Raw genomic sequence first — 6,987 nt, 5'->3', positions numbered from 1 at the left:
AAGAAACAAGCGAGTCGGAATAAGATAGTTGTATTCGTGTGGTGTAATATATGTAATATAGTGTGCTTATGCTTTATGATATATGTAAAAATTGTTTGTATTAATAAGTATTTTTTTATGAATCTAACTCTTGTCTATTTTACAGTATAAAAACACAAAATGGATAGACAACCCAATATTTTAAGAGACCTACCCGGAGACATGATTGATGAAATCTTGTCTAGAGTCAGTCAGAATTCTTCGGCACAACTATTTAAGGCGAGATCAGTTTGTAAGACATTCGAAGAACGTTCCAAGAATGCCTTGGTTTATAAAAGGCTTTCGTTCGAAAGATGGGGGATATCACATTGGGAAATCCATAAGTTAAGATGTGTTTACTTTGACGCATATATTGCGGGGAACCCAAATGCTATTTTACGTAATGGGTTAAGAAATTATTTTGACTCAATATATCCGAATATTGGACTTCGTGATTTAGAAAAAACGGCTAACATGCAACATAAAGAAGCATGTTATGCTTACGGATTAGTAATGTTCGCTTCTCACCAAAGTGAGAACAAGAACATCGGGCTACAACTATTAAACAAAACATTCCCACAAGTGACGGAGTCGGTAATTGGGGTAAGAAATGAGGTTTTTAGATTGTTACGGGACTGTTGGACATTACGTAACCCTCGTCCCTTTGACGACGTTACAACACGCTGTCTTATCAACGGCCATAACGGTTATGTTCCACAAGACCAAGGATGGGAAGTAATCCTAGTAAAACCAGAATGCATGACTTGTTTCTGGACGTATGAATTACGTGTCTTTATTGCCTTTGCTGAACGACTTGTGTACTAGCTAGAATTATCTTCACAACCATCTTGTATCAAATTTATTGTGTGCTATATTTCATGCTATATGTAAAATAAGCGGTATTGTAAGTTTGTAAAATATTGTGTAAAAGTTTGAACGCGAAATATTATTATAATCAGTTTTTCATATAGAATTGTAGTAGTTGAATTGTATATTAGCTACTAAGTATGAACTTAACGGGTAGGTACTACCCGAATTTAAACTTATAAAACGCTAATATGAAGAAAAAGCTTTTATAAATGAGTTCATATTATGCTACGAAATACTATTAACTACTCTTAATATTATGTATGATTAACTTGTTCCATTTGACTATTTTGAAGGAAATGGCACCGACTACTCGACACACCGTGAATATGAATGAAGAGGAATTCCGTACTTTTCTAGCTTCAAACATAGCCGCAGTACAGGCTGCGCTACATACCAACAATAACCTTGGATCTAGCAGTACAGTAAATCGTGTAGGATGCACCTACAAAGAATTCGCTGCCTGCAAACCTTTGGAATTTGATGGAACCGAAGGACCGATCGGATTAAAACGGTGGACCGAGAAGGTCAAATCGGTGTTTGCCATAAGTAAGTGTACTGAAGAGGACAAAGTGAAGTACGCTACGCATACCTTCACAGGTTCTGCGTTAACATGGTGGAATACCTATCTAGAGCAAGTGGGACAAGACGATGCGTACGCACTACCGTGGTCAGCATTCAAGCACTTGATGAACGAGAAGTACCGTCCCAGAACCGAGGTCAATAAGCTCAAGACAGAACTTAGAGGGTTACGAACACAAGGATTTGATATTACCACGTACGAAAGACGATTCATAGAATTGTGCCTATTGTGTCCGGGAGCATTCGAAGATGAGGAAGAGAAGATCGACGCGTTTGTGAAAGGATTACCGGAAAGAATCCAAGAAGATATAAGTTCACACGAGCCCGCCTCCATACAACAGGCATGTAGAATGGCTCACAAACTAGTAAACCAGATTGAAGAAAGAATTAAAGAACAGACTGCTGAAGAGGTCAATGTGAAGCAAGTCAAAAGAAAGTGGGAGGAAAACGGTGATAAGAATCACCAATACAACAACAACAGCAATTACAACAATAATCGCAACAATTATCCCAACAATCGCAACATCAATCGCAACTACAACAAACGGCCCAACAACAACAATAACAACAACAACAACAACAACAACAACAACAACAGCAACTACAACAATCATCCCAATAACAATAATAACCGCAACAACAACAACAATCAGAAGCAGCTATGCCAAAGGTGTGAAAAGTACCACTCGGGGTTCTGCACCAAATTTTGCAACAAGTGTAAAGGAAATGGTCATAGCGCGGTGAAGTGTGAGGTCTACGGACCAGGGGTTAATAGAACGAAAGGAACAAATGGTGTCGGAACGAGTAATGGCGGAGCAAGTAGTGTCGGAGCAAGTTATGCCAATGTAGTTTGTTATAAATGTGGAAAACCGGGCCACATTATTAGAAATTGCCCGAACCAGGAGAACACGAATGGACAAGGCCGCAAAAGAGTTTTCAATATTAATGCGGCAGAGGCACAGGAAGACCCGGAGCTTGTTACGGGTACGTTTCTTATTGACAATAAATCTGCTTACGTTTTATTTGATTCGGGTTCGGATAGAAGCTATATGAGTAGAGATTTTTGTGCTAAATTAAGTTGTCCATTGATGCCTTTGGATAGTAAATTTTTACTCGAATTAGCAAATGGTAAATTAATTTCAGCAGATAATATATGTCGGAATCGAGAAATTAAACTGGTTAGCGAAACATTTAAGATTGATTTGATACCAGTAGAGTTAGGGAGTTTTGATGTGATAATCGGTATGGACTGGTTGAAAGAAGTGAAAGCGGAGATCGTTTGTTACAAAAATGCAATTCGCATTATACGAGAAAAAGGAAAACCCTTAATGGTGTACGGAGAAAAGGGCAACACGAAGCTACATCTTATTAGTAATTTGAAGGCACAAAAACTAATAAGAAAAGGTTGCTATGCTGTTCTAGCACACGTCGAGAAAGTATAAACTGAAGAAAAGAGCATCAATGATGTTCCCATTGCAAAAGAATTTCCCGATGTATTTCCGAAAGAATTACCGGGATTACCCCCACATCGATCCATTGAATTTCAAATAGATCTTGTACCAGGAGCTACACCAATAGCTCGTGCTCCTTACAGACTCGAACCCAGCGAGATGAAAGAACTGCAAAGCCAATTACAAGAACTTTTAGAGCGTGGTTTCATTCGACCAAGCACATCACCGTGGGGAGCTCCTGTTTTGTTTGTCAAGAAGAAAGATGGTACATTCAGGTTGTGTATCGACTACCGAGAGTTGAACAAACTTACCATCAAGAACCGCTACCCACTACCGAGAATCGACGACTTATTTGATCAACTACAAGGCTCGTCTGTTTATTCAAAGATTGACTTACGTTCCGGGTATCATCAAATGCGGGTGAAAGAAGATGATATTCCAAAGACTGCTTTCAGAACACGTTACTGTCATTACGAGTTTATGGTCATGCTGTTTGGTTTAACTAATGCACCAGCTGTGTTCATGGACCTTATGAACCGAGTGTGTGGACCATACCTTGACAAGTTTGTCATTGTTTTCATTGATGACATACTTATTTACTCAAAGAATGACCAAGAACACGGTGAACATTTGAGAAAGGTGTTAGAAGTATTGAGGAAGGAAGAATTGTACGCTAAGTTTTCAAAGTGTGTGATGATGTAGCGTGAGGGTACGAAATAGTATTATTTTTAATACAAAATACTACAAAATATGACACAAGTTTTATTAATTTACGGATGGGATATACCTAAACCTTGCTACAACACTATAGGCAGTGTACCTAATCGTAGAGTAGTGTAGTTTTTAGTAAGTCCGGTTCGTTCCACAGGGAGCTGGTGATACTTACTATATTTTTAACAACTATATTTATACAAAATATGTATAATTATATAAGTAGTAATATTATTATAAAAGGGGGGTTTTACCGTTTAATGACCGGTTTGTCGATTCTATATTTTAAGCGCAAAGATAAATGACGATAATTAAAGTGCGTAAAATAATGACAATAAATAAAATGACAGTAAATAAAATTGCGAGTAATAAAATGACAGTAAATAAAGATACGATGAGAAATACAATAAAAGAATTATGCTTATTTAAACTTCCGTAATCATGATGTTTGACGTGTTGATTTTAATTTATTACCATGGGTTAATTGTCCTTTGTCCTGGTTTATTTGATACATCTATCTGGTTTTTGTCCATAATAGTCCATCGGTCATAAATATAAAGTGCGAGTATCCTCGTCAAATTACCCTTATAACCGAAGTTAAATATTCCAACTAATTGGGGACTTAAACTGTAACAAGATTTTAATACTTTGTTTAATAATTACACCAGGATGTCGACTGAGTGTAACCCAAGGTTTTAATATTTTGTTATCAATTATACCAAGTGTCCTTGTACATAATTTCACCCCTGTTTTAATTATTCTAGTGGCTATTAATCCATTCCCGTGTCCGGTTAAATGAACAATTATTCGTACATATAAATACCCCGCCCATCGTGTCCGATTGAGTGTATATGGTAATTTATAGGGACGCCCAATTGTAAATCTTTATATTAACATTAACAAACTATCATTTAGTTAAACAAATATAAAGCCCATTAATAGCCCATAGTCTAATTTCCACAAGTGTCGTTCTTTTGTCCAAACCCCAATTATGGTACAAAGCCCAATTACCCAATTTTAGTAATTAGCCCAACATCATGATTACTTCGGATCAAATAAGCATAATAACGGCTTAGCTACGAGACATTAAATTAAAAAGGTTGAAAATAACTTACAATGATTAAAAATAGCGTAGCGTTACACGGACAGAATTTCGACTTACACACTCAAATGATCTCTATCATAAATCTTATTATTATCATAATTTAAACTTAAAATTAAGATTATTGTTATATCTTATTACATTAACATTATGATAGAGAATTATAAATATAGATATTGATATTTGATATAGAAAAGTAAGAAAAAGATAGAAAAATTGATCGAAAAAAAGAAGTCGTCCTCTATCGATCGTAATACATCGCTTTTATAGCGAAATTAGAATTGAAATTTTCATTTACGACCCCTGAACTATGCTCAATTAACAACTTTTTATTATTTAATATTATTCTTATTATGAATTATTTAAATATTATATTTTATTCTTGTGCATAGTTGACTCGTAATTTTTACACCGTTGCGTCGAGCGCTGAAAGTTGGTTCATGCCTCGGTTCCGGATTTTCGAACGCCCTTTCGTACAATTTTATATCGTGTACTTTGCGTTTTGTAACTTGTACTCTTGTCATTTTTAGACGTTCTTCATCAATAATTTGAACCTTTTTGATTGTATCTTGTACTTTTGAGCTTTTTGGACCTTTGCGTCTTCAAATCTTCGTTTTCGCCTTTTGTCTTCGCATTTATTTAAAATAAACGAATATTACTCGAAAATGGAACAATTGCAACTAAAATCTTGTCTTTCTTGGGGGATTTTGCTATGAAATATATGTTCCTTTTTAGCCTTATCAGTGTGCATTTTGGTTAGAAGAAGTTCAATTCCTCGGTCACATAGTGAACAAAGAAGGTATTAAGGTGGATCCGGCAAAGATAGAAACTGTTGAAAAGTGGGAAACCCCGAAAACTCCGAAACACATACGCCAGTTTTTAGGACTAGCTGGTTACTACAGAAGGTTCATCCAAGACTTTTCCAGAATAGCAAAACCCTTGACTGCATTAACGCATAAAGGGAAGAAATTTGAATGGAATGATGAACAAGAGAAAGCGTTTCAGTTATTGAAGAAAAAGCTAACTACGGCACCTATATTGTCATTGCCTGAAGGGAATGATGATTTTGTGATTTATTGTGACGCATCAAAGCAAGGTCTCGGTTGTGTATTAATGCAACGAACGAAGGTGATTGCTTATGCGTCTAGACAATTGAAGATTCACGAACAAAATTATACGACGCATGATTTGGAATTAGGCGCGGTTGTTTTTGCATTAAAGACTTGGAGGCACTACTTATATGGGGTCAAAAGTATTATATATACCGACCACAAAAGTCTTCAACACATATTTAATCAGAAACAACTGAATATGAGGCAGCGTAGGTTGATTGAATTGTTGAATGATTACGACTTTGAGATTCATTACCACCCAGGAAAGGCAAATGTGGTAGCCGACGCCTTGAGCAGAAAGGACAGAGAACCCATTCGAGTAAAATCTATGAATATAATGATTCACACTAACCTTACTACTCAAATAAAGGAGGCGCAACAAGGATTTTTAAAAGAGGGAAATTTAAAGGATGAAATACCCAAAGAATCAGAGAAGCATCTTAATATTCGGGAAGACGGAACCCGGTATAGGGCTGAAAGGATTTGGGTACCAAAATTTGGAGATATGAGAGAAATGGTACTTAGAGAAGCTCATAAAACCAGATACTCAATACATCCTGGAACGGGGAAGATGTACAAGGATCTCAAGAAACATTTTTGGTGGCCGGGTATGAAAGCCGATGTTGCTAAATACGTAGGAGAATGTTTGACGTGTTCTAAGGTCAAACCTGAGCATCAGAAACCATCAGGTCTACTTCAACAACCCGAAATCCCGGAATGGAAATGGGAAAACATTACCATGGATTTCATCACTAAATTGCCAAGGACTGCAAGTGGTTTTGATACTATTTGGGTAATAGTTGATCGTCTCACCAAATCAGCACATTTCCTGCCAATAAGAGAAGATGACAAGATGGAGAAGGTAGCACGACTGTATTTGAAGGAAGTCGTCTCCAGACATGGAATACCAATCTCTATTATCTCTGATAGGGATGGCAGATTTATTTCAAGATTCTGGCAGACATTACAGCAAGCATTAGGAACTCGTCTAGACATGAGTACTGCCTATCATCCACAAACTGATGGGCAGAGTGAAAGGACGATACAAACGCTTGAAGACATGCTACGGGCATGTGTTATTGATTTCGGAAACAGTTGGGATCGACATCAACCGTTAGCAGAATTTTCCTACAACAACAGCTAC

Source organism: Rutidosis leptorrhynchoides, chromosome 4 (genome assembly GCF_046630445.1).
Source record: "Rutidosis leptorrhynchoides isolate AG116_Rl617_1_P2 chromosome 4, CSIRO_AGI_Rlap_v1, whole genome shotgun sequence".
In the NCBI taxonomy this organism is placed as follows: domain Eukaryota; kingdom Viridiplantae; phylum Streptophyta; class Magnoliopsida; order Asterales; family Asteraceae; genus Rutidosis; species Rutidosis leptorrhynchoides.
Note: the sequence above shows the minus strand (reverse complement) of the source record.